Below are 27,493 nucleotides of genomic sequence, written 5' to 3' on the forward strand. Positions count from 1 at the left end.
CCATACGGCGAGAGCTCTATCACGTTTAAAGATGAAGCCGCGACTTACCGATGTATCGTAATTCACGTTCCGCAACTCTTAATGACCGGAGTACCTAACTCCGGGTTAAACAGAGAACTCCTCGAGATCTCATCTTTATGCTTCACAGAACTTTTTCGGGGGCCTGGAAACGGCATCATAAAAGATAATCTCGTATTCGGGACTTTACATCGTACGTCAACATCTTCCTGGAATAGTTTGTCATTTCGAAATTTCGAGTGACGATTGCCGTCGAGTTTCTGAAAGAGCGATTGAATAAAAGGCAAATATGTTTTATTATGGTCAGTGTCACATTGCTGAAAATAATATTAATTTTTATTGAGTTATTATATTAATTTTTTAAACATATTATTTCAGTAAAAATATAATGGTTAAAAACTATTAAAAATTATTTGACAGAATTTATGAGAAAAATACAGGCTGTTTTATACGTGTCTTATAATTGTATTATTATAAATATATTTTTTGCATTTGAAATTAGAACTCATTTATAGAGTACTAAAATGTTAAAGGATATATACACAAACACATAATATGATATTTAAACATATAAATTTTTACAAGTTTTCTCTTATTTTAGTGCAGAATCTTATTGTGTTTACTCATTATTAAAAGCGTGACATGTGTGTGCCTGTAAAACAGCCATTTTGTATCGAAGTATAATTGATGATTTGAATGCGCGTGCGGATACAAACGGTCGGTCGAGTATAGGTAAGCCCTCGTGTTCCAAAATAAATGCATCTTTGCGGTCGAGAAAACGGGCGGGTGCTTTTTTAGGCTTAACCGAATGAGTGCAGGCCCCACCGCGCCGCGCACGCGGCGAAGAAAAGACGGTTGAAAAAAGAGAGCACAGAAATAAATGGCCTATTGATCCCAAACACCGTGTCGCCGGTATGCTGGCGTGCTCACTTTGGGAGGAGGACTGTCGCTTTTGTGAAATCTTAAATAGATACGGTTCCGCGACCACGGCTGGTCTTCGCACCAACGGCACGTGCAGTATTTTCGCTTTACGCGCGAATTCCAAACGATTCGTTGCTCAAACATTTCAGGTTTTAATGCCTACCTTAATTTACATTGTTTTTAATAAAGATTGTATATAGGAGTTTTACCAGCTTTAAATCTGAACTTTTCATTTACCGTAAGCGTATAAAGGTTGAAAGTTCACAAAGTCTTAAATAAATCCGAGAGATAGAAAAATTAAATAAAAAGTATCCTTCTTTAAACCTGAAAATAGCATTGACAAACAACCGTTTTCTCGCTCTAGATACGTATTAATTTCCCGAGATATAAACGCGAGTAGGTTAGTTGTAATGTAAAAACGTGACGGGCATAACGCCGTCTTACACTGTAGCTGTAACGGCTGAACGCACATGTTGCTAGATGTCACCGGACAGATGCGATATTGCTGTCGTAGAAGCCGGTGTTTCCTGATCTCCGACACTTCCTGACGCCCACGAGCGCGCGCCTCTCTTCTTTCTCTTTCTTTCTAGCCGTCTTCGTTTTGCGTGAAATTCCCACAGGATCCGAGAAATATCCCCTTCTCCCGTGCACGTCCAAGAAACATTATCATATGCTCTCTCTCTCGGAACGCGCCAGCTTCTCGCCAGAAGGTCGAACAAACCAAGGAACCATACAAAAAAAACGATCTCACGCGATTTCTAACACCGTCTGTTCCGGCTTTCCGGAAATTCCCTACACGATCCATTTGTTTTTGGAGGTGCCATATGTCAAATTGTGGTACGATAATTCATGTGATGTGAATGAGACAAGTGGATATACCTATTTTTTTCCTTTTCAAGTAGGAAGGAAAAAATAGAAATAACACAAAGCTATTCAATTTATTAAAATACAAATTTTTATTACTTAAACGTCAACAATTATGTAGATTGTTACATATTGTGATCACTTCTATTTCTAAAAATTTGGTAATTAAAAATAAAATAACCCTGATTTTTTCTCAAGAGAAATGCCATGTTTTTTAAGAAAGAAATTATACGAAATAAATCAAAGTGGGACGGATCACGAGTCATGAGGATGCAACGCATTTCCCAATCCGCCCCAAGCGATCGCTGATTGTCAGGATTGTAGTATCTAATAGTTCGCTCGATTCATCTTGGCTTCAGTAGCAGGCAATCAACTACGGCTCCTGGTTTGACCAGATTGATCGGAGGGTTCAATGACGGTGCAGATAGCTACCGCGGATGATGCGTTCAGAGCACGCAATCCGATTAAAGACGAGCTCGACGGCTTAGGTGTATTCATTTCGAGATGTGCAATTTGAATTGTCTTGTTAATGAATAGATCTTTACACGTTCTTATTAATTGTAAAAATGATTTTATTATTAATATTTTTGCTATTATTTCTGAATTTATTAGTAATTCTTAAAAAAAAAAGATATGCTACATCAATTTCTGAAGTCGAAACGGTGGCTGCAAACACATTATTCTATAAGTAGACGATCGCGAAGACATTCGGAAATGAGCGGGTGGCAGCTGCGCTGAAATTTCCGCCTCCGTTCGGTATTTTGTTCGCGACACGCGTTCGCTGTCGATAAAAATAGGCGTGCGACACGTAACGAGACTCGAACGGCTTCTGTATATACGAATTCGGACAATGCCGGACAACGGTCGCGCTCGTGTATCCACTACAATGCCGGTGAGCGATCGGTATTGATGGGCGTGCAGGGATCCTTTATAGAAGAACTCTGTGACGATTTGTGGGCGTACTGGATAACATCCACATTTTCTGCTTCGATGCAGGGGCAGGGGGGGGGGACTAAACGTCTCATTTAAGAAAAACTCCCGGGTAGGTCACGCCCCGTGATTTCGGACCGCGTAATCGTCCGTTCGAATAGGATGCTCGTGAATCGCTTGACAAACGACAAATCACCATTATGTCGTCGTGCTTATTTATTGCCCCTTTTCTACCATAATCGAACCATGCTATTTGGCGAGAGAAAAGAGATCATCTTGATGGAAAATCTTTCTCTTGACTTAAATTGAGAATTATTTTTTTAAAGAAATTTAGAAATTTTTAAGTTTAGGAAAAAGGATTCTTTTTTTCCTATCAGATTACATTTTAAATGATAAAAATATAAATGTTAGTTGAATTTACTCGGACTTAAGACAAATCTCAAAGCTAAAATTAAAATTGATAATTGACAATTAAAATGATAATTGTTTACATATTAATATTTTATTTGCAACTTATAAAATACCGTAGTAAGTAATTAATAAAAAGTTTAAAAAATGTATGATTAATATATATCTAACAGAGAAATTATTTTCTCTCTTTTTTTCTCTCACACGAGTAACGTTATCAATCATGAATTATATCGACTTACTACTATCTTGTAACTATTTCATAGATTTTTTGACTATGAGAAGTGGACTTTAAGCATCTTAATTATGATTGCAACATTATATGGAATAATTTTGTATTGTGATGATGTAAAATTGCCGAATATCGTGGCTTGACGTGAATAATTTATTGTCTCCGCCGACAATTCTTCCCTTTAATATACATATATCAAAACTGCTTTTCTCAGTGTTACCCTGGGTGTGACGATCCGAGCCAGATGGTCCGATCTGGATGCGACTATAAGATTTCTATCTGCGCCTAGCCAAGACGTTCTAATCGTTTGACTTCCGTGAAATCACGAGTCACAAGTCCGCCGGCTATGTAGGATCTTGTTATTTCGTAGCCTCTCGCCCGTATGAGATTTTATGGTGTAGCCAACAGTCGACATTAACCGACTAATTCTAGCAGGTTTTATAGCGCATCGTAGACTAGTCAGATTTATTTAATAGCTTATAATAATTACGCAATTCTTTTTGTAAATTTTTAATGATTTATCAATCGTCTTGTTATGAAACCTGTATTTTTTGACGAGCAGATTTTATGTTAGCATATATTAGTTGTATTATTTGGTACATAAGTATAGAAATATTACGAAAGTTAAATTTAGTTTTTTTATTGATTGTTAAATAAAGGAATTAAGTGAAAGGACAATACTAAATGTCTGCCGTCTCGTGTATTTGTATGAAACTATCGTGGACCTTCCTTTGCGGTATCGATATTCGCTTTCAAACGGATTTTGAGACGATTTTACGGCGGTTCGACAACAATGCAGGGCGTGGGAAGTTAGGAGGCGGTTAAAAGCCAAACGACGCAATTTGTCAAGCGGCGGCTCCAAAGGCAGTCGAATATTGTATGAGCACGTGCCGATGACTGAAGAAAGTTCTTTTGCTCATACACAGAGATAGATATATCATTACTAATTCTTAATAAAACATTAATAATTATATATTAGATACAAGAGAGACACGTTACAAGAACTGTTATATTATTATTATATGATATATCTTACTAGTATTCGAATATTATAAGAGTAAAGAGTTAGTTAATAAATTTGGTTAGTCATGTCGAATAAATTGATCCTGTTAATTATTTACTGGCAAAGAGAAGAACCATTCAATTTATTATTTAAAAGAACTTATATAAGATGTGAGAATATTATTAATCTGAAAAAATCTCAAGTTGTTTTTTTTGTCGATATTAAGTTGACATTAATTTTAATTACCAATGCATTTAGTGCAATCAATAACTATAATACTATCTCTAGGTAACGTGTTACACTAAATTTTTTTTTTTAACAAGAACTCGATTAAGGAAAATTTGGAATTCTTTTTTTAGATTATACTTTTTATTATTTTTGAAATATAGGGTACTGAATTTGGAATAAGGAAATAAAATTTGTTTAAGAATATTTTTAAAAATTATTTATCTAGGAAAAAATCAAATTTGTTTATTTGTTTCTGTTATCGATTCATACATTTTATCGGTCATCAGCTCATTCTATCGTCGCCAACGTCGCTATCGTCATCCGCCGATGAAGAAAAATGTGGTGCTCCGTGGCCCGTAGATGGCAAGGTCGTAAATTTCGCGTTGACTGTGCGCACTTGCCATTGATAGACAGTTGTGACCCCTCAGTGGGAAGCGCGCGCGATAGTTCGTTTCTAAAAATCGCAGAATGGATCCATAATTAACGGTGAACGTAACTCACCGAGCCATCCCGCCTGACTATAAGGACATTTATGTCCGCGTGCGTACGAATGCATTCGATGCAAATACGGTTCAATTCTTCGCGATGCATCGTTCTAAAACGTCTTGTACGGCAAAAGCGAGAGCGAAAGATCTTTCACTCACTTTCTTTGTCGACAAAGTTCGAATGTGTCATGTAATACTGCGTTATAATCCGTGACGAAAAGCGCTCTTATTGCGTTGAAAATATCTATATGGAATAAAATTCTAAAACAAAGTCATCAGCTTAAACGTCAAGTACAAAATATGAAGAACGTGAATATTATAAATCAAAAATTTTATTTTGCACTGAATTATACTTGTATGAAAAAAAAAAAAACGAGAGGTCATTAAGGATTTAAACATTGTTTGTTATAGATTGCTTTTAGTTTTTTTTTTTAAATCGTATTATTAATAATCACGTCCTCAGTAACCGCTTATCCTTTTGGTAACCATGGGGACCGAGGTCGATTTCTTTACAGAGGCAGATCAGCGTGAAAAAACCGTGTTCACCATGCGTGGTTAGAAAGAAGTTTCGACGCTCCGAAATTCGGAGTTGCCTTAACGAAAGGAGTCGTCGCGCGGATCGTCGGCATACGTAACGCAATAACGTCGAACTCGGCACGGCGGACCCGGGACACATACGGAATACGCGTACGCATACGTATCGGGAGCCGGGCGATACTTTATCGCAGCGCGTGCCCGCCACTTGGTTATGCGGAATGTGTCTCTGCCGAGTGCTCGGCCCCGTCCTCACACCCCCTGCGGGCGGAGGAAACTTACCGATATCTACTACTCTCCGCCGCCTCGATCTCGTCATCCTCCGTAAGGCGACGTAACAACTTGATTCCATATTCCCGGGGCGGTTGTCGCCCGTGAAGAATTGAATGAAATAAAATAAAGCCCCGGATTCCCCGTGTTTTATGGCGCGGCTCCTCGTTCCCTACCCAAGCCACCGCATACCCACTACGGCCGCGTGCGCGCGTGTCTACATACTGCGAGCGTCTGCCTCCTCGTTCTCCTCGTTTTGTTCCTGTCCCGTTCCCTTATCCTCCTTTCTTCTCCCTCACATCTCTTCTCCCTGCCCTGCATTTCTGCCCGTCGCCCGGTGCTCGCCTCGTGGCTGCTCCTTTGCCGATGATAGCTCGGCGTCCAGCTATATTTCTGGGTTACTATAATACTGGAGGATTAATGGCGTTTCTATGTTAAACGGTTACGGGAAGTAATCGGTTGATACTCAATTCTTGTTGTTATTTTTTTTACTAATAAAATAATTGGATTTTGTCTCTTGCATATTGAGATTGTATCAAAAACAAAAATCACGCACTTTTGTCAATTCGTCTCTTTTCTAAATTATATTCCAAGTGCTACATTATATTACGTTATCTGCGATGTAGATTTTACAATATAAAAGAATTTTCGTATTTATTCGTATAAAGTTTAGATTTTTTAAAATATATCGCGGATATAATATATTTTTTAATTATTTTAATCAAATTCTTTGTTGAAATTGCGAGTGGAATAAGGAAAAATTCTGCATGATTCAGGACGGAATTATGTGCGCGAATTACGCGTCGTATTTAAAAGGCTCAAGATAAGGTCCAATATGAACCTGACAAAGTAAAAATGATCCCCGACGAGAGAAGGTGAAGGCTGAGGACCGGGAAAAAGGCGGTGGCGGCGAAAGAGATGAAGAAGAAGTGGGCGCGCGGGAAAAAAGTGATGCCGTAAAGCACTCAGCAGGGCGCGTGATCCGCTTACGAAAGTCAGCTGGGTCTACGTTACTACATTACCGGGTTACCATTTTACCAACTCCGGGTTATATCTTCATCCGCGACGTCGCGCGAGCGTGACCGAAAACGCTTAACGCTTGTTTCGTTCCGCGCTTGGCACCTAAAACCCGAGGTTTTTCGCGATAGTCGTACATGAATACAGCAATACAGCAACATAGAGCCTAAAAATCGCCGAGATTAATTACAAAGTCAGATAAAATTGTATTAATCATGATAAGTCTGTAATTAGCCTAAATCTGTATTTCGAAAAGAACTTGGCTAATTACACATTATAATTTATAGCTATACGTAGTAACTGACTATTTACTGATGATCATCTAAACGCCGAATTAGCTCGTATGAAAATGAAAAAAGGTATAATAAATGGGATATTTGTCAGACGCTACATGTAAGTTTTATATAAAATCGGATCTTCGAAAAAGGAACATATGCGCGAATACATATACAGCGGCGGAGAGCGGCGATGAAGGAGCTCGGTTGTTGAAAGGCAGGGAGTAAGAATTCGCCGGGGAGGAAAGACGTGAATATAACGTGAATAAGGGGAACGTATGTAAACCGCATTCCTGCGGGACGAATACGCGCACCCAGTTTTTATATCGCGCCTTCCCATCTGTGACCGCGCGACGAGGCTGTAAAACTCGTGCGTCGTCGTGCACCAAAAGGTTTCCAGGAAGCTTCCTTTCCTCCCGACTCTCGCGGTTCTTGGGTGAGTTTATGTCGCCACGTAGCCGCCCGTACTAAGGATCGCTACGAAGTAGCAGGGTAGAAGACCAGGAAACCAAGGAGAATTGTAATAGACGTGCATAAAATCTGCGTCGTGCCTTCCTGCGTTAAAGCTTGAGGTTGATCTAATCGCGACACGTTCCGTCTGTTAAGTTTCCCTGCGACTAATATTTTTTTATGTATTGCCCAGCTTTTAAATTAACAAATAAAAGTTAAAAGAGCTTTCTCAATGAGCTGCTATTTGATCGAGCTTTATGCCGCCAGTTTGATGATGGTTTTTGAAATAACTTGATGTTTATTTAATAGTGGAAATAAAATATTTTTACATTGATCCTGTTTGAAATATAAATACTGTGGATAATACTGAATGTGTGCGCAATACATATTAAAAAATTTTATAATACGCTGCTTTAGTTAATATTATTCTAGTTAATCAAAATTATTTAAAATTTGTAGAATCAGCGCGATCGACAAATCTCTAGAAAATGTTTACTAATTGATTAATTATTTCGAAAGTTTTTGAGAAATATTAATAGAATTTATTTTATTTTATTTATAGTTTTTTTTTTTACAAATTTTTATACCCTGAGATAAGTGATATTACATATTTTTTTGGTGATTTTAATTTTTTTTATTTACCAAGCAAAACGTGACATTATGAAGAAAGTTTATAGTTTATTATAATCGTATGATTGTTCTATTTAGTCTACAAAAATTTAGAGAAAGGTAATATTAAATGAAATCTAAAGAGAGATAATATTACGATATTCATAAATAATATAATTTTATTATTTTATACAAATACTTATTTCGATCAAAATAAATTTATCTTCCAAATGAATTTTAGCCATATGTAAATTATAATTTCTTTTAAATAAAATTATTAATTAATTTTTTACTAAACAAAAAATTAAATAATTTATCTTGTAATTTATATGTAATGATTAAAGGTTTTTATTAGTAATATATATAAAATCATAATACACATTTAATTAAAAATACACAAGCAACATTTCTTTTATATTAGACTTTTCTATCAAATAGAATTATTAATAAATTGGATTATCCCAAGTAAATATCCCCAATTATCTCAAAAATCAATATTATAATACAAGAATCAGAATATTCGAATATACATTTATTTCGTAATATTTTATTAAATATTTGTTAATTGCGATACTGTTTATGTCTATTGAACATTTCGTAGCGGCAACTGATTTATTGACATATGTCATTCGGTGCTCTGTCTTTTTCTGCGTAAGCAAGGTCGCTGCGCTGTCATTCGTGCAGCGACAGCATTCAAGCCGAATAGACAGCAACGCGATATGCTTCGCGTATCGGCGCGATCGTTATCCCTTGAAATGCGACTTTACCTCACAATTAACGAAAACATCCCTTGATTATTGCAAATTTTTACGATTTTTAAGCGAGGTAGTAATTGTTTGTCAAAGTACGTAGATATCTGCGTGAAGTACCTATTTGTTTGAATCAGTGTGATGGGAAGAGTGGAAATTGTAAATTGTTATAATATCAACAGATATATTTACGAATAATAATCACACATTTCTTTTATAAGGATTAGCTTTGCATATGAAAAATTTTGCGTTGCGAAATTGATATTTTTGCCAGTTTAAACGTGATTCGTCTACTATTTTCGTGTCGAGAGCACGGAGTAACATATATGGATATATGTCGTCGGAATAATTCATGTAATGAAAAGCCGCGATATATCGACCGTTTATTAATAATTAATTTGGATACGAATGATAGAATATATTCGTCATATACATTGTAATTTCATATACGTTGAATATTTCATAGTTGCGGCAGGCAGTTCGTGTTTTTGCGCAGCCTATACGCTGTAGTTGTTGTTTACGTTAAAGTCGCTTTATCATTCACGCGGCGAGACTTGAGCGAGACAAGTAGCCAGTGGCGCGAGTCGTTTCGAGTGTTACCGAGTTATCTCTGGAAACCCGCGACAGGTACCAGAAAGTCAAGTGGAATCGTTTTCTATGATTGCGATGCTTTACATACTTAATCAACTCTCACAATCAACGGATCCTAAGCTCCTATTTGAAAGAATTTTATTGAAGTAGATATTTGAAAGAATGAATTTTATGAAGCGGCATTTTATGAATTCTATTACATGATTGTTTTACTTATATTTATATAATATTTTTGGATTATAATTAGTGTAAATTTAAAAAAAAAGCACTTAAAAATTTAAAGCATATATTTCACATTATGCTCTAAATTTTTCAACGATTTAACTATGATTTAATTATCATTTATATAGACAGTAAAAGTAATAGGAATTTTTGCTATTTTTTAAATGACCATTGAAAATGTGTTTAATACTTAATTAAATTACAACAAATGTATATTGTAGGGATAGTTGAAATTATTGCATTCACATTTCTATGATTTCAAATAGTATGTATTACGAACACAGTTATTGACAAAATTCCAATATTTCCATTACTTTTGCATCAACTTAATATATTCATAAAGTAACTTTGACGGTATTAAATATATTTCGGCATCAAAGTGAGGAACATGCGAGCGCAGCCGTTTCGCGGCGTAACAAGTGGCTAACGCGTTACTTAATAAATTAAGTGACAACGGCGCAGCTGTTCCTCTTAATGAAACATTAGTTCGGCGCGATGCTGTGGCGTCGTCCTCGACTATGCTCGTTTGCCCGATGATAGACGATACGCCCTGATGATTCCAGCGATACTCCTCCTCATTCTTCTCCGTTCTCTCGTTCTTCCCCTTCAGGAAAAATTCATTGTCTTTTATTCTTGCGAAAACGAGAAGCGCGGTTTATTTTTAAACTTCTTAGATTTAATCCTATGATTACAGAAATTTTAATCGATGATATTATATATATACATATATAAAAAGGTGCAGCAGACGATTTATCTATTGAACGATTAAATCAAAACTATCGTAGCGAATAAATAGAAAAACGAGATAAAGCTCTGTTTCCAATTTAGCTTTGTTATAACTCACTTTGAATCCATTTGTGTATCTTTATCGATTTCGATAAATCAATCTAATTTTGATTCGGGGTCTATCTTTACAATTTCAGAGAAAAATTTTTGGAAGAGTAAGCTGATAACAAGCTTAAGAAATAGTACTGTGATGATTATAAACTCTTTTTTATATATTTATATCAGCTATATTAGGTTGTACATTTCCATGTTACAATATTTTTCATTCGCATTTGTTGAGATGTAACATTCTATACGTACGCGCGAGCAAAGGTACAACTGATCGAGAGCATGGAAAACGAGCTAACGGAGATTAAGGCTCTTCTTCCAAAGTACTCCACACAATTCTAACTGCGTAACGTAGAGAAAGAAAATATAATTAACCGGCTTCAAAGGGCCGCGGTTGCACCGCATGTCGGATGCTGCACGGCGGCTGTGCAACCATTGGTGCAATCGGCCCTTTGACGGGGATGGAAGTACAGAAATAACAGCAGCGCTTTTCATCGCGGAAGCGGCGGGGTTATATTATGCATTTTCGCAGCACGAGAGAGAGAGAGAGAAAGAGAGAGAGAGAGAGAGAGAGAGAGAGAGAGAGAGAGAGAGAGAGAGAGAGAGAGAGAGAGAGAGAGAGAGAGAGAGAGAGAGAGAGAGAGAGAGAGAGAGAGAGAGAGAGAGAGAGAGAGAGAGAGAGGCGCGTAGCACGGCGGTAGTAGGTAGCAACATTGGCAGACGTTCCCGTCATTTTCCAGACGCGCTGCTTCCATCCTTTTTTTTTCCATTCGTTTACAAAGCTATTATTACGAGCGTTATATTAAACTCTGGCTCGTGGTGTGACTTGTATGGCAGACGCGCTTCTATTCACTACATAATTAAAAGCCACATTCATACGGCCGAGTCCATTCGCCGCGCGCATTCGCGCGCCGCGTGGACCTGTTCTTCGCGACAGTCCTGCCGGGGAGTCCTCCGGAGCCCGCGAAAGTCAAGAATGACAATGCTTCTTCGTCGTCCCATTGTAAGCGACCGTCGGCTTTTTACGTTTGCCGTTCGATTCGTCGTTGAACGCGTTGCGCGACTTCCGCCGCGCTCGTCAGCGTCCTTTCGTGCGTTGTTATTTCATAATTACCTCTGCACGGGCGTGCTATTTCTTACTAAGAGCGTGTGAGACGTTCATTTTATTCAGCAATTATATAACATGTTATTATTGATTAGAACCAAATTAATCGTTTTATTTTCTTGATCTTTTTTGTTAAAAAAAAATTTGCTTTTTGCATATTTTTTATAAGGGAAATTTCTTTCGGTACATACATGTAGGTTTCTAAAAATCGTAAAGTATTTCCATTAATATCGTATAACCAGATTATTTCCGTTCATATTACTGTTGAAGATTTTTTTACATGCTTTGCGAATTTCATGTAAAATGTGTTCCTTATGCTGCTTCTACTTATTCGTTATCTAGTGAAGTAATTTGTTACTCTCGAGATGAGTTTCTCATTATTTTCTTAAAACATTCCAAACATTTCTTTGTTATCTGTGCTGTTGCAATTCGACCTCTATCTCACTGTATTTTCGAGATATGTGTACTCGGTTCTCCCGAGTACTTTTTCTCGAGGAAGGGAAACTTTATCCGAAGCTCCGGTCGCTCGAACGATCGATCCTCGGGCTGGCGCGCCCGAAGAAAAGAACGAGGAGATCTCCTTTCGAATCAACATAACAAATTCAATCTCACGACGTGTGCCGATGGACCACGATAGCCACCGCTGCTGACATCCCCGCAAAATGTATGGGTGACATCAGCATATGCATGAAAGAAGGGCAGCCGCTGTCAGTGTCGGCCGCCCACTATCGATTGCCTTTTGACTCTCGTGCTGCGGTCACTGCTAGCTGGTGGTGTGATCGCTCGCCGAAGGGATGAGGGCGAAGGGCGAGAGAACGAAAAAAAAAAAGCGGAAGAGTAGGCAGACGTGCGTGCCCGCGTAGAAGTACCAGCTACGATGTGGTGGCCGCGTGTATGCGTTAGAAATGGCTGCGATGCTAGGAAAAACATTAATACTTTTGATCTTACAAGCAAAGATTTTTCAATTTTTAATACTTATTTTACATATTTAAATTAAACCGACATTTCGTTAATTAATTTTTTTTATTTATATTATTTAATTATTAATATCGAAGATAATTTGTAGAAAATAAATATTTTATTCATATATTCTTTTAAAGACATAATTTATATTTATATTTACTCTTCAAATTTTACTAATTTTTTATAATTATTTTTTATATTGATATTTTAGCAGTTTTATTTTCATAATTTTTAACAAAAAATGAGTATAAATATTTTTCAAATAAATAAAATAATTTATAATTCTTTTGCTTTTCAGCGATCATTTATCGTACATTTTTAACGAAACATTCACCCTGTTTTTCTTATTTCTGGAATCTCAATATAACGAGAGATTCCTTCTTGCGGAAAGCAAATTAAAATACGATAAGTGCAAGTACGCGCTCTGCTATTTCTTCTATCTGAATTCTTTTTCTCCGGTACATTAGATTATCGCACTACTTCGGGAAGAAAATTTCCTTCGACGTGGCGAGTTTGACGCCTCGTTTCGAAATTAATCGAATGCCGCAGATTTATTTTCTCGGGGAAACCTTCTCCAATCTCGTCGCGTGCGTTAACGATCTAATTAGAAAAATAGTCGATTTATATTTATGAGTCCGTGATGGCCGTGCTCGGAGGAGACTCGCCGCGGGGAAAACTTCGGACCCGCCACTTTCAGAAGCCGAGTTTTTAGCTCTGTCGAGGAGAGCAGCGGTAGTCCATTAGAAGCAACGGGGGGATGGGCATTCTTATTACGGCGTCAAGGGTAACTTGCGATTCATGTCGGGCAATAATTATTCCCACGTAACATAACCGCGCGACACGGGATGGGCGATGGGAGCGTCGATGGCGCACAAGTTCGGCGAGGAGCTTTCGCAGGCACGATGACAAATGGACGACGAAGGGTGGGCTTTCCTGTGTGCGTGCTCGAGAGGAAGCCCGTTTCTTCTTTATGGCAAATAGCGAAACAGCACACAATTGCGCGTAAACAAAAAGTGGGCCACTGTCTGAAAGTTACAAATCGAAGTGATTCAAGTTATAAATTAAGTATTATGTGTCGAAGTGAAAGTTTTATATAAAAGTGAATAAAATAAATCGGATCAAATGCGAAATAAGGAAATAGAATTTTTCTCAGGTTTGAGGTGCTGCAAAACACATTCTGTAATATATATATTATATTATGTAATATTATACCTAAATGAAAGAATGTGATTATATTTACAATTAGATTAGCCTATGTAAATTATTATCTATGCAATTTCTATTTTTTTTTAACTATCAAAACTGTAGAAAACTCATAATTATATTTATATAAGCAAGCAGCAAAATATGCAAAATGATATTATAAATAACACAATTATGTGTTATTTGCGAATTATTAATTTATATATAATAATTTATATATAATAGGAAAGTTTAAAAAAAAAACTGAATGCTAAGCATATATAAAATCGTCACGTGAGCACGACCAAAAGGGTGCCTTCTTTTTGTTCCTTCCACTCTTTCTACGGAGAGGGAAGTAAGAAAAAGCGATACGCGTTCGCTACAGTTCGTTAGCGACTCCAGGGAGTTAATTAGCGAAAAAGTTAATTTCTTGCGCGCTCATAAACGGACACCAGTGATGAAATACGAGCTTGATAAAGGCAAGTACTCGCGGGGAAACCGGAGTTTTTGGTGCGGGAAGAAAGGGAGATCCGTAGCAAGTAAATAGATTAACATTGTTCTCGCTTGACGGGCCGCTGCGTTTAGTTTTCGAGTTATCATGTTTACGTAACTTTAGCATTCCACGAGCTTCTTTAAATCCATACCTTTTCAATATGTGAAAATATATGAGAACCTTAATTAATGTTGCAAGTTATATATTTTATTATTACTTTTATTTTAAATTAAAGCAATGAAAACTATTTGAATAACCAATATGTAGAAAGCAAATTTCGACTGATAAATTATCTATTTTACTAGAATCTTAGAGAAATCATAAATATTATTTTAATATTTTTCTCATTTATCTTACTATTGAATAGAATTGAAAAAATAAAAATATTACAATTTTTCTTTTCTCTTTTTCTTTCTCAATACTTGTTTATTCATATTTTTGTTAAAAAGAATTATGTAATTATGTCAATTAAACGAAGAATTAATTTATTCGAGGGTACGGGGGAATGCGAATCCGGTGAGAAAGTTGAGACGTTATGTAAATTTCGGAAGCGTCATCAAAAAGAGGAGTACGCAGGCCGCCGAAGAGGCAGGAGATAACCGATGGTGCACCAGTGCCGCTTGTGAAGTCCTAGAAAGAAAAATATTTTTGTTTCGTTTCGTGCCGCAAATGCGCGGTCGACTCGCCCGGCGGCGGTAGCGCGGCACTGAACTTTCTGAATAATTACCACGGCTATGAGCTTGATTCATCACCAAAGTTCGCCTTCCTAAGATGCTTTATCTGCGCGTCGCAGTCTCAGCGAAATTAATATGCTAATACCCCGCGTGGTCCCCTCGGCCTCGACATCATACACCCTCAAGAGCTCGGGTTCGAGAGATCGAGCTCCCGAGCCCTCGACCTTACTTCGCCACGAGCCTCGCATTGGAACCTTGTTGTCTTGGCACCGCATTCTGGTAGCGATCCTTAACAAGTTATCGTGTTCTGTCCGCCCAATATTCAATGCTTAGTCCTACGGAAGATTGATAGATCGATTAATTTCTCTCATTACTTCAAGCTGGCAATTATATTGCTACAGTCTGACACATAATTTTTTTTAGATGAAAAGAGTCTTTCAACTTTTATTATCCGATACATTATAAATCTGTTTATATTTAGTTTACAAATAGCCCCAAGACACGAAACTATTAAAAATAATTTTATGTTTGAAAGTTTGAAAAAAAAATTTGAGAAATAATACTGTTTTAGTGTTAAAAAGAATATTCATTGTTCAATTATTTCATTTTAATCAAACACTAATTTGTTCTTTAAATGTTATGTTACTATGTCAGGTTTTTTATTTTTTTAGCAGCTAAAATTTAGCTGATTATAATTCTCTCTTCTCCCACCTATTAAGTGGCATATATAGATATACTAACGCGTTAATAAGTTTAAGAAATTTTAACTTTTTATTTAACTTTAAAAATATATTTTTTCAATTTTTATATTATAAATAAATTTTAACTTTTAATTAATATTTGCATTTTTAATATTTAATATCTTAATAAATTGTGTAGCTCGAAACTAAGTTTAATTAAACTCTCTCAACTGTCTGCATCTATGCAGCTTTACTTCAGTAAAATTCTTTAACGTTAAGTAACTTTGTAATTATATCTCAATTTGATTGGCATCTGGTAATAATATTCAAACACTCGCAAACGGTGGTATAACAATTTCATTATTTTCAAATACTTTATAACTCGTTTAAGAAAATTATGCAAAATATTCTAGAAGTTTCTCAGACAACCCGGCGTATTACGAAGTACAAGTTCAGGCACGTAACCCTGTTGCGCGGTGCAAATACGCCACTCCGCTTCATCCGATATCAGCAACACCCATTACAACCGTTTACAACGAAGCTTAAATAACTCTTTTGACCCACGTCGGCTCTACATAACGAAGTGTATGAATGTAGTAATCGAGGTAGGCATATGCCAGCAACGATGGATGTTGCTCGGCAATGAAGTTTGAGTTTCAGACAGAAAGAGAGAGAGAGAGAGAGAGAGAGAGAGAGAGAGAGAGAGAGAGAGAGAGAGAGAGAGAGAAGGCCGTGGGATAAAAATTGATCCGTCAGTGGCTGGCACGACGTGTAATTTAGTAATGAAGTCCATACCTCGTTCGAACGTGCGCGCGGCAGTAAATCACGAGACATGGATTGGGGCTCGTCCCGTCCAGATGTGACCCAGTGCTTTCCGCTAATTTGCTGTTCCTGCAGTGTGCGGCGGTCGTGTTCCCTTCCTCGTCAGGTCGCGCTCGTGCGAGAGCGAGAACACCGCTGCACCGGGAGCGGCCGGTTGGTTGGTTAGTAACTATATTTCTGCTTTTTGCCAACTATGTTTTCCAACCGTTATTAGTGAAGAGTGCTTATCAAGAGTGCGCTCATCTTCCCACGCTTTACTAATGGGACGTCTATATGTGAGACGATAATTATGATGATGTCGTTGATCGAGAAGCCGTTCCGCAGACAAAGGTCGCTCGTTGCGGCGAATTATTCTATGCGAATCAGATGAAATCTCCTGAAATCTTGACCTTAACGTTGTATGATTAAATGATCAGTATGGCTAAATGGCACACGCGACTCAAACTAAGAATGTGCGCGTTTAAAAAGCCATACATAATTTACAATTAGTGCGATATATTAATACCGAGCATTATTTTATTTTAAATAACTTTCCGAAAAATAAAATTCTATACATATATGTTAGCGAAAATATTAGTATCGTTTATCGAGCACCGCAAGTAATGAAATATCAATAAACAAATAGTACAAGACAGCTTTGAATATCATAGCATCGATGATCAGTTGATACTTGGTAATAAATGTCTTGTATCTAGATGAAAATGTTGGAATAGGAGTAACTTTCTACTATCAGAATATCAGTAGACGATTCGCAGTCGATACTCGAGCGTGTCACTCGCTCGCTCGAATCGCGTGCTCTAATCGACAATGGAAGGAGAGAAAAGTGTGGCCGTGCGTTCGCCTTTGGGGTTCGAGAGAGAGCACAATGGAATTATGCTCTATCGTATCTGGGCGGCTGTGCTGTGTGTGGGGAAAGCCACGGCGACACACGCGTGTGTATGCCTACATGGGCGTGCAGCGTGCACGCGCGTAGCGACAGAACGACGGACGGGCGATATAGCATCGCGGTATGTCGGATATGCTCGCTATGCCGGGACCATATTCTGGTTTTGATCCGTGCACCAGATAAGATCGCCCTTTGTTACCGAGGCTCGTGCCTTCGAGAGAGAGCCACCACCGGTGTGCCTTTACCTACGGCCTGCCCCGCTGTTTCACTCTTCCCTTCGCCATTCGTCTCGGTCTTATCCACGAATCTTTTTGCAGAAAGAAGATAGTACGTTTGCGCGATGAAAGTAAAAGAATTTGCGAAAGTGACGTGGGGTCGCTATCATTTTTCCGAGTCCCTGTGCTAAGTAACAAATTTTGAGTGAGGTAGAACGCGATTGAATATTTAAAGATCGATTGAGATAATGATACATTAAGTATAATTTTATCCTTTGATGAAATTTAGGGGCTAAATTTATTTTAGGAAAGCTGTATGTATGATATAGCTTTTTCTTAGTTTTTATAAAACTTAATATTAAATTATAATTTAATTTGCGTGACTGAATTTGATTTCTTTTAAAGTTGATAACATATATAACACAGCATGTATATTAAAAGTTTCACGTAATTATTGTTTATGTTACATATTTCTTCTAATATACTGCTAAAGTAATAATGGCATAGATTGGAATTTTGAGACTTATTTCTATTTGTACGTTTTTAATATTCGAATTGTATTACTTGATTGAAATTCTTTTGACATGGTATATTTCCGTCGGAATCCATTATCTTATTATTTCATTTCGTACTTTTTATTCATTTCATTACTTCATTAAGAACATTTTTAAAGTCGAAGAAAGTTTTACCATTCTTTCTTCAATACTGTCCTCCTCTTTTTTTTCCGGGACGGAGAACTCGATCTGTCGCAGTGGGACACCCGTTTGTGGTTAATTCGCCGTTATCGACGACTACTCTTGGGTGGCGGCGGATCACGTCAGTGACTTTATCGGGGCGCGTTAAACAGGCTGTACGTCCTATCACGTGTTAACCACTATGCTGATTCAATCGAATTAACGCAGGACGATTCCCCGCTGCGAATGTAACGCCCGTTTGGAGGCTCAGCACGTATTTTCACCTTTATTCCTTATTTGATCTTTTCCACTGTACAACTTGTACTTGATGTAGAAACATTACTTTTGATATTACTACAGGAAAAATAATATGATACTGAAAGATAAAGATTAAAATATTTTTATGTCGATATAATATTACTTTGGAGTTATTTTTAAGTGGTATAAGTTTTTTTTTAATATTTCAGTGTTACATTGTATCAGTATATCGTTGCTTTGTCTGCGATGTTGCAAGTGCAATAAATAAATCTTTACAAAATACTTTATTTGTGAAATGCTGAAATGCATATATAATATATATTGAGAAAAATAAGTTGTTAATTTGACTAAATTTTTCAACTTAAATAAATTTGTTTAATTCAAATATTTATGTACTTCAGTTAAATATATAAAGATTTGATTTAAACTATTTTATGTATTTAAGTTAAATGAATAAATACTTGAACTAAAGAAATTTAATTGAGTTGAAAAATTTAGTCAAATTAACATTTTTTTCTCAGTGTATAATTCAGTTGTCAAACGAACAATTTTTTATATAAAATTGCTGTGAAAGGATTAATTCTTACGTTCTATTTGTTTTCTATTTGTCTTCACTCATTCTTTTGGTCCCGGATTGCAAATCGTACGGCGCGCATTGTCTTTCGGTATTTCCGACTCAATACGTTTCGTTATGTCGTTGTCGTTTATGAAACCGGCACGAGAAAAGCAGCAGCGGTAATAGACCGTCTAATGGAAACGTGTTCTTGTCGAACAGCCGGGCGGCCGTCTTCGCCTGGGTGTTCGACGTTGTTTCGCATTGCGGTGATTAGCGTTGTCGGACACCGCGCCGTGATGACGATACAAAGTATCATAGGTTTTGTTCTCGAAGGAAGAGACATACGTATCTTATGTACGTGCACGCTTTGTGCCATCGTTTACTTACGCGTACCCGTTTTGCATTGGACTGAGTATGATCTCTGCAGCCTTTTTTTATCCGATCGAGCATCATTACTGATTTTTCCGTTAATGCTCCCTAATTAACAAGGAAATTCACTCGATCGATCTGCGGAGTAAATCTTCACCCGCACGTTTATTCCCACGTGTATTCGTATTCCTATTTGGTTTCGAACGGGGCTCCTCGGATGCCGTCCTAATGATCGCTTAATGATGCCCGGTAATAAAGTTTAGCTTGGCTTTGCTGATGCCGAGATGATTCCCGCTGCCGAGGTTCGAAGTGTTTGCGTAAACGATTCTTTATGCCACGTTTCTATTTAAAAAGAAAAAAAAAACATCCCATCTTATCCCATATACATATTTAAAGTATGCTTTATAATTTTTTTTGAATTAATACGATATTCCAGACAAGGTTTAAATTAAAGCAATTTAAAGAAATTAATATTTCTTGATATTTTTTAACATTATATTTTTGATTATTTACTTATTAATCTAAATAGCTCATTTTACTATTGCCTGATGCTTTAGATTTTTTATTATTAGGTCCGGGGATGACTGATTTACACAGTTATTTGGGATTAGCAAACCCACGGGCCTGAGCTCGACACATTGTAAACATTCACATACATCTACACAATCACACATCATATACATGCATAAATATGTTCTTTTGAGTGTTACCGTAGTGAATAATTGAAGACAGATAGCGTAAAAAGGAAAAAAAGGAATAAGAATAGGAACAAGACTCATACATATGTTTGATCTAGATCGAGCCGAATAGCGCAAGATAAGGCTTATTTTTACATTTTTACCCTGAAACCGAGAACTTTCGTAGCACAAAGGCATAAATTAAAGTTTCGCGTCTTGAGATGCAAATCAGAATGTTCTTTTCAAGATTGATAGAATATTTACATTTTAATTTCTTTTTGCCTCTCTCTCTAGTTGTTTTCTCTCGTTGCTAGCATTATCATTGTTGTCCATCGTCGCCAACAAATAGCAAATCGCCGAGGGCTGCTGGCTGGCAGGCTCGCGAACGGTAAGACAAGGCAACGGCAAGGCGATGCAAGCTGTGGCAGAGTATCGCAGAGATATGCCCTGTCTGCCTGCGGGTGCAACGACCCGTCTGACCTTTGTCCGGCCTGTGCTTCGGTCTGGCCCTGCCGGTACCAACGAGACGTCCGATCTACCGACTCACAGCGCGGCCCGGCTTGTCCCGTACCAAGCTCTCGGGCTTGTAGTCGAATTCGCGATCGGTCTTGTATTGGAATTGGACGCGACAAAACGAACTCGAAGATTCAACGTTGCAATAAGAAAACATACGTCATATAATATTTCGACAGGGAAAGTTCTCGTGCGAATTGTATCTCCGAGTATGATTACTGAACAGAAAAAACTTTTTAATTGATTGTATGTACATATTTGTGCCGATTAACTTAGTATCGAAAGAAGTAATAGAACGATTAAACTATATAATAAATGAAAAGAGAGACTCTTAAATATTTTGAGTAAAGAAAAGGGAAAAATAAATTAATCCTTGAAAGAAGTGAAAATAAAATATTTTATAGACGTTTCAAGTACATTTATAAAAGTGTCATCATTTCTAATTTTATTATAAAATTGTATACAATTAAAATATGAGAAAAATTACAATATGCTAACAAGTATTAATGCAAAAAGAGAGAATGGGTAATATCTTATTTTTAAAACTATAACGCTTTGTGTTAATGTAACTGAAGACATATGCGTTTATGAGTTATATTCTACATTACGAAAACTATTTTAATTGATGCACATTTTAGGATTCGTAGTTGCAACTCGTGAAGACACATTACGCGAATCCCACGAAGTCAACGCACGCGATAATTCCTTGGCTATTCGGAATTCCTCAACTGGAAAAACGTGTCAATGACTCCGCTCGAGATCCGGGGACATAAAAAGAGGCGCAATAAAAGGGCGTAATCTTGTTGTCGCCGGGAATGAAATTATTTTTAACCGTAATTTAGTTCCCACATACGAGTGAAGAGGACGAGAGACGTGTTCGCGTTCCTGAAGAGACCGGGCCACCTTTCGAGGCGAAGTTTAATGACGCAATAAAAATCTGGAGGTCGTTAGGTGGAGCGGCCGGGCTCTACATTTTTTTCCGGTACGATGACCGCGCATGCGATTGTTTCGAAATTGTCGTGACAAATATGAAAGATGGAGTAAACTCATCCGCGAAATGTGATCGATCATTTGGTTAATTAGAAATCATCTTAGTTTCTCAAGCTGAATAATGAGGTTGTCAAACATTTTTTATCACTTTTGTGAGATGTTCATTTTATACTGATGCGATAATTGCTGAAGAGAAAAAAGTTAGATGATAAACTATTATTTTCTTACCAATTTTTTCACAATTTTTTTTTTCGTTGTCGCATATTGAACAGCTAATCACTTTATCATTTAGCGGTTCCTAAGATGATACGGTGACATAATCTTTTAGATTTTATTATGAAAATTTTATATGTTACTTCGTAATTTCTTATCTAATGAGGTAATCAAGCAATATTACACCGCGACATTTTCTTGACTCCGTTAAGCGTTGTGTTACACGGAGGTAACTACAGGAGCGATTTAGCAGATGGTGGTGCGCAGGTGACGTTGCGTTAAGTTACTCTTAAGATCATGGCTAAATAATTATTGTTGGAGGATGGATCTCCTCGCCTAATTTGATGACGAAGATTCACCTGTCTGACGCAGAATTTGCTATGCGGAACTTACGTGGGTTACCTAATCATCAAAATCGCAATTACGACATAGAAGCAATACATCAAGTAAATTATAATTTTACTCGATAATTTTACTAAATATATAGATAAAATACATATAACAAATAAATAACGAAATGAGATAAATATAGTAAAGCATATATGAAAAGCGTAATTAGATGCACATCTCTTTACAATAAAATATTTATACAGTAAAATAGTTAATAATATTTATGATAAAAAATAATTTAAAGTTATATTTAATATTAGAGTTATGTTTATTTTTAAACTTAATGATTTTCAATCAGATTACTTATTTTATAAATATATAAAACACGTACACCCAAACATATTAAAATTATAATAAGATATAAATATTTTTGATTTTAAAAAGATTAATTAATTAGCAATTTTTGACATGCCTTTGTTTTACTTGTGCTTCGCGATAAGGATCGCACTAGGTATCGTCTTGCTAACAGCAGGTTCGCGTGTAAATTCCTTTGGCTCTTTTTGCTAGATAACGAGACGAACTTTCCACGATAAAAGCACTTTCTTGTGGCAAGCATCGTCGCGATATTACTTTTTACGGGTACGTCGGGTGTTGTTAGACGACATTCTCTAGGGATGCATTTATCTTGCAGGGTCCTTAGGTACCTCGTGTATCTTGGTGCCGTTGGTACCAAAAATAGGATGAAACTTCGCAATAGCTATCTCGCTATTCATTGATACAAGATTGCTTATGATTCTGTAGTGTACTGTAATGTATTCAATGACATGTTATTAAAATCATTAAAAAACATTAAAATTTAATTCTTTATACTTTTATTGAGGAAATAAATATTAAAATAAGAATTTTTTTGAATTTTAATAAAAATTCATTTTATCGTATATTTTTTAACATAGGTATTATATTTTTATGTATGTTATAAGTGTGTGTACATACATACTAACTTGCAATTTAAAATTTATTAAAAATTATTTACGAATTTTTTCAATGTTCTATTACAGAACTTATATATAATTTTTATGTTATATATGATTTGAACAATTTCCCGACGTATGATAAAATTTGATAAAAAATAAAGTAAAACATAAAATGTAATAAAATGGAAAAGTAACTTTATTGTGATATAATTTTGAGATGTAGCAAGTTAAATGAAATCGCGGTTAGATGATAGATTGTAATTTCGGATTGCGAATGTTGTGAGATGAAGCGGAGAAACATTAAACTTTTATGTAACATGAAAATTGCAATCTTGCGTTACAGGAAAATTTAAATGCATTATTTTACGATTTTCTGAATACCGTCAGTTTGTGCGTAATTATGTTATAAAAAAACGTAATTGTCCTGGCCACCAGGTGACACTTTGACGTGGCAAATAAGACCAAAGAATATCTCATTGTAGCGATCATTTTGAGCCTGGCAAATTACGGAAGCAGTTAAAGCGTGGTCTCTCTCAAGACGGCGTCGGTATCATACCGCGGCAGTGTGACCAAACGTAATATCACGCTCTTCCACGAGAGTCAAGGCTCGACGTCACGCCTATCCGCTCTCGAAATCTCGCACCAAACAGTTTTTCTGCTGCGTTACAATGAGTTTATCGCCGCGAACACGCCTGAACGATCCGTAGTCGCGCTTTTTGAACCTTTCATGCCTAATGGGTCGTATATTTTACCTCATAAAAACGATATATCGATCAGCATTTTCCCAATAATGAAGAGTTAATGATTATTCTAAAATTATAAAATAAATTTACATGTATTTTATCTTTTGCTTGAAATATCTAGAAGGCTATAAAATTTAATTCTGCATCCACAAAACATAAAAATGATAGCATTTTTCATAATTACAATTAGATAATTTGAATAATAAATGGTGATAGTCGCCACAAATAGTAGACACAAATATGATCACGAGTGGTATCATCTGTAAGATGCTATTGAAATTCTTGAAGATTTACAGGCAATAAGATTTACAACAGTGTAAAAATTTCACGTTCAAGAAAATAACTCGCAATGTTCGCGGATCACCGATCGTTTGTCGGTGTTTCTTCGAACGAACGAGTCGAGAACAAACGGCAGCTCGCTCGTTACCGCTTCTGCTGATCGTTTTATGTGATTTTTACGATAGCCACGCACGTGTCGCGCAAACCACACTTCCGTGCGATCTCGTCGACAATTCTCGCGGCGTGTATGTGTACGTTTGTGTTCCGCGGTTTCCGTCGTCGGCGGCGATTTAAGAGCGCTACCGCGCGGTAGAGTGCTGGGCTACTTTGTGGTTACGCGATTACGGCCAACTTCATTCTCGCGGTGCGTAAACGACCGCACGAAAAATACTGACCGCGACCGATATTTGCGGTGTATCCCATCACAGGGCTGCCCCAAAGTGTCAGGTTTTATTTAGAAAGAATACTGCCATTTGATATTTCGAAGGTAAAAACAATGAAGAAATGAAGGGGATTTCGGAAAAAGAAATTTTAGATATTTTTTCGAACATTTAAGAAAATCGAGATTAAAACTAATTAGAATTTATAAAGAATGAACAGTTTTTTTATGGAACTCTCTAATTGTTATTAAAAGACATTACTTAAATTTTATGTTTTTGAATACAAATGTAATTTTACTTTTACTATTATATAATAATATAATATCTTACAGACTAATATGATAAATGGCGTCACATTCGTAAAAGTAAAAGAAACAGTCACTGGAAATACAGTATTACGCGGTTTTTTTTTATCGGAATGATTGTGTTGTACATAATGTGCATATGTGATAATCGAACGAGTGCTCAACGACCTCCATGAAACACAGTAGCATACGGATGCTCTCGTGTGAGCATAAGGGAGAGATAAAGGAGGAGGTGTAGAATACGGAAGTCGAGAAATTCCGAGGGCTGACGAGGGTGACGACGGGAGAATGCGAGATCGAATCGTGGAAGGAAATGGAATCTCCGAGGTGGATCATCTTCCTTCTTCTCGTTTCGATTTTACGAGCAGTTCGTGAAACGGCTAATTAATGACGCGCCGGTCTGTAATTTACAGGGGTGTGAAGATTAATTTGTTTGTTGGTTGGTGCTTTCTCCGCATATGAAACAGTTGATCATCTGATTCATCTTACAATAGCTATAATAGTTGGTTGGCCGGACTCGAAGATCTTTAGTAGGACCTTTTATAATTTATCGATATGTAACATGATAATGTTTCATAATCTTTATAATGACGTTGCTGGACATTGATAGTTACATTCTTTTAAAAATAATTACCTATTTGTAATTAGATATATGTATAATCTTATGTAATCTGAAGTATATAAATAGCAATTTGATTATTTCATTTATTCTTTTGACATAAAATTTTTAATGAAACTAATCAGTTTTAGTTTAATACTTTTAATAGTTTACGATTGATTAAAAGTATTAAGAATTTCTTTCTTTCTTTCTTTTATTAAATATTAAAGTAAAAAAGACAATAAAATTTGATTTTATCGATAAACGAAGGAAAAATACATACAATAAGTATTACGAATAATAACATATGGGCAAGACACTTACAGACATTTTAGTAAGTGTTTGTACTGACATAAGAGTTTAGCTTATACAATTAAAAATTAAAATTGAATTCAGGGGAGTATTGAATATAAAATATTTGTTGATGTCTACTTAGACAGCTACTTTATTATCGCGTTCTGGAAACTAAACCTTATACGGCAAAGTATCGAACGACGTATGTAGAACCTGGATAGCTTGAAACGTATAATAGCAAGGGCAGCATCGAAACTAACGTGCGTTACGGGATAACCCTCGAGAATTCCGTCGGAGGGTGAGCAAAAACGAAGGAGCCCGGAGGTAGGCCCTTGTCCGCGTGATTAGAAAGGGATTCCTGGGTTCACTCGGTTCCTAGCTGCATTCTTACGCAGCCGTAGCGATAATCGATTGGCCACGAGTCGTCATGGAGGCGAAGGAAATCGATGACCTTCGGGCAGCAGAATCCGCGGCTGCTTCTTTTCCACGTTCCCGATCGTTCCTCGTTACCTACGTTTTCCGTACGCTATTAATTCGATAGCGTGACTACCTCTTCGATATAAACTTATTTATATCATGTAGTTTAATGAAAATATCGATGAAGAATTATGCGCTTGTTAACTTGCTGCTCAAGATGCAATTCATTAGTAACTTGAGATACAAAAAGAAGTGCATTTACTAAGACTAGTACTTCTAAAGCTAACGATCTTTTTTAGATTTTAATGCACTAACTTTAATTAATTGGATGTGGTTAGTGAGACGTTCCATATTTCTATAGATATCAAATCTGATTACAATACAAATGAGAAAAACTTTTCAAGTTTATTGAACTCTCATATTTTATTATTTCGTTGTTAAGAGAGTATTTTTAGTTTACACAAATATAAAAATAATGTTTTACAGACGTATACATATACTGTTTTACTAAATTATTCTCTTCTAATAATTTTGTATTTTTATAAGCAATTTATTACAAACAAATTAACATTTAATTAAAAAATTTTGTAAACATCAACTCTGATTAAAAAATCAGAAAATTTAATGTTTTTTACTCTGATATAAGGAGTAAATAGTTATAAAGATAGTAGAATAAGCTTTTTCTGAAATATAATTTCAAACATTAGAGAAAAAACGCATTAGATATATGCATATCCCGTCTACAAAGATTGACTAGCAATCGTCTTCGGCGCGACGTTAAATTGCTCGCGCGGTCGACGAACTGGAATGAGTTCGACGTGGTCGTTTTAAGGGAGATCATGTACCCGGTGACGACTGAATGTCACCAGTGACATGACAAAGAGGTGGAAGACGGACGGTATCGCGACGGTATAACGGCGCGACAGCGCGCAGTGATTATTTCTCGTTTTGCCACGCAGCGAGCGGTCCTTGTAGATCGTGCGATCTACGTGGATCGTATACGATCGTATATGCGCGCGTACGAAGAGCGGCGAGCCGGCGCCGCTAATGATCGTAATGGGCACGTTCGTACGGGACGAGGGGGTCGTGCTCGCTTCTTCGTTGGTGCTCGCTCGTGGCAAGCCGAGAATGGAACAAGGTAATGGCGATACTAATGGTGGTATCCTGTGGGCCTAGCCGCGATATTGCCACGCCGATAGCGCGCGAAAGAATCGCGCCTAATGCTTCAAGATTGCCGTTTCATCGATAGTCGCCGAGATCCGC

At 36.8% G+C, this 27,493-nt stretch overlaps 2 long non-coding RNA genes across 7 annotated transcripts in view; one reads left to right on the forward strand and one right to left on the reverse strand.

Annotated features, from left to right (window-relative positions):
- Window positions 1-27,493, forward strand: part of LOC105835530 — a 286,578-nt gene that overhangs the window by 48,364 nt on the left and 210,721 nt on the right. The gene's annotated exons all lie outside the window — the stretch shown is intronic.
- LOC118647921 lies at window positions 4,807-7,564 on the reverse strand. Its single transcript, XR_004965070.1, has 2 exons — window positions 5,906-7,564; window positions 4,807-5,058 (listed from the first exon to the last, which is right to left on the reverse strand). It is a non-coding gene; the product is annotated as an uncharacterized LOC118647921 (long non-coding RNA).

The sequence above is a fragment of the Monomorium pharaonis genome, chromosome 11, assembly GCF_013373865.1.
Source record: "Monomorium pharaonis isolate MP-MQ-018 chromosome 11, ASM1337386v2, whole genome shotgun sequence".
In the NCBI taxonomy this organism is placed as follows: Eukaryota; Metazoa; Arthropoda; class Insecta; order Hymenoptera; family Formicidae; genus Monomorium; species Monomorium pharaonis.